At 54.6% G+C, this 1,686-nt stretch overlaps 1 protein-coding gene across 1 annotated transcript in view; it reads right to left on the reverse strand.

The window, feature by feature from the left end:
- CHAF1B (chromatin assembly factor 1 subunit B) overlaps window positions 1-1,686 on the reverse strand; it is a 24,995-nt gene that overhangs the window by 22,754 nt on the left and 555 nt on the right. The window lies entirely within an intron of this gene.

Below are 1,686 nucleotides of genomic sequence, written 5' to 3' on the forward strand. Positions count from 1 at the left end.
GGGGGGGGGGGTTGCCTTCCTCTGTAGCAGGAGGCATGGACTCTACCTGGGATCTCTTGATCATATATTGACAACATTTCACAGAAGCAGGACATTGGCTGCTGTGGTTCCCCTGCTTTATCTGTGACAGATTAGGGTGTAAAATCTGTGTTGTGATAGGGATGACCAAAAGTTGTATGTAGAGTTTAGATTACAAATTGCATAGGATGGTCTGGCTAGGCTTGATCCTGCCTCAGGCTGGGGACTGAACTAGATGACCTCTGGAGCACCCTTCCAGCCTGACTTCCCTATGATCAACCTTAAATTCAGGAATAGCATGTGCATGGGGGGGGAAGGGGGTGTGAGGCAGGGCACCAGTGGCAACTCCAACCCCAGCTCCGTGCTGCCATCCAAGTTTCCCTCAAGATCCCAGAGCCAGCCCTGCACACCCCATCCCATTCCCAGCCACATGCCCTACCCATGCTGGTCTCCACGGAGGCCCCAGGATTGCAGGGCAGTAACAACACAGGGCTTGGGGCCAGGGCAGAGCTGTGATCTGCTCCCTACACATGCTTGCCCATGGAACCAGGGCCCGCTACAGGGGGAGCAGGTCATGGCTCTGTCCCGGTGCTGCCACACACTGTGATCCCAGCCCTGCCCCACCTGCCCATGCTGCTCCCAGCAGCCTCATTTCATCTGCCTGGCTGCTTGCCCTGCCCACAGTGGTCCCAACCCCAGCGCTGGGTGCAGGGCAGTTGTTCAGGGTGATTGGGCAGCGGGGCTGGCAGCTGTAGCAGCCAAAAGCTGGGCTACCAGGAAACAGAGTCTGGCTGCCCCAGCCCCACTGTGCACCCGGGGGCAGCAGGTTGGGCCACACGTACCACAGCCTGGGCTGCCCCCTACACCTGAGCAGGGCAACACCGAGGGACTGGTCACAGGCTGCACAAAATCCCTTGCCTTGGTGGGCCAGCAGGAGGCTGCTCACTCGGCTGTGCAGCACAGTCATAATTGGGACCAACCCCCTCCCTCATGCCCTGGGGTTGCCCAAGCCAGTAATCGTTTAACTGTTGTAACTACAAGCTAAATGCAGACATTCTTTTAATCAAAGTTTACATCCCATCCCTACATTGGAGCTACAGTCGCTGTGCCCCTACCTGCGCTCCCCACTGCCTCCGGCCCAGGTCCCGCTCTGGCCCCAGCCTGGCTACACAGCAGTGGTGGCTCCAGGGCTGGGGCTGAAGCTGCCTCCACAAGTGCTGCTGGTAGGTCTTAAATATGACATGATTGTATTGCAAGCTTGAAATGATGGTATTTGCTAAAAAACGATCCTATGCTGACAAAGTATACGAGTAAGTCTCTTTCTTGCCATTACATTACTCACTGCAAACCGGCAGTGAGTGAGAACCAGGGCAAAGTTGAAGCGTGTCTTTCTTTCCAGCTAAAGAAAATGCTGGGAGCGAACCCACAGCTCAGTTACAGCTTCTGGAGAACTATCTGGGTTTTCACCTCCACCAGCTGCCTCACAAATGATGGCACATTTTGAATGCTGTTACTATTATTGATGGCCCATCCTACAAAAGGTTGTAATACGATAATTAGGGTTGACATTATGGCACCAAGAAGATAATTATTGCACATTCAGCAACAGTGGGCAGCGGGAGAGGGATGAAGTTTGTGTGTGTGGGGGGATCCCCTGAGGGACTGTTG

The sequence above is a fragment of the Gavialis gangeticus genome, unplaced genomic scaffold (genome assembly GCF_001723915.1).
Source record: "Gavialis gangeticus isolate Ggan-Ray unplaced genomic scaffold, GavGan_comp1, whole genome shotgun sequence".
In the NCBI taxonomy this organism is placed as follows: domain Eukaryota; kingdom Metazoa; phylum Chordata; order Crocodylia; family Gavialidae; genus Gavialis; species Gavialis gangeticus.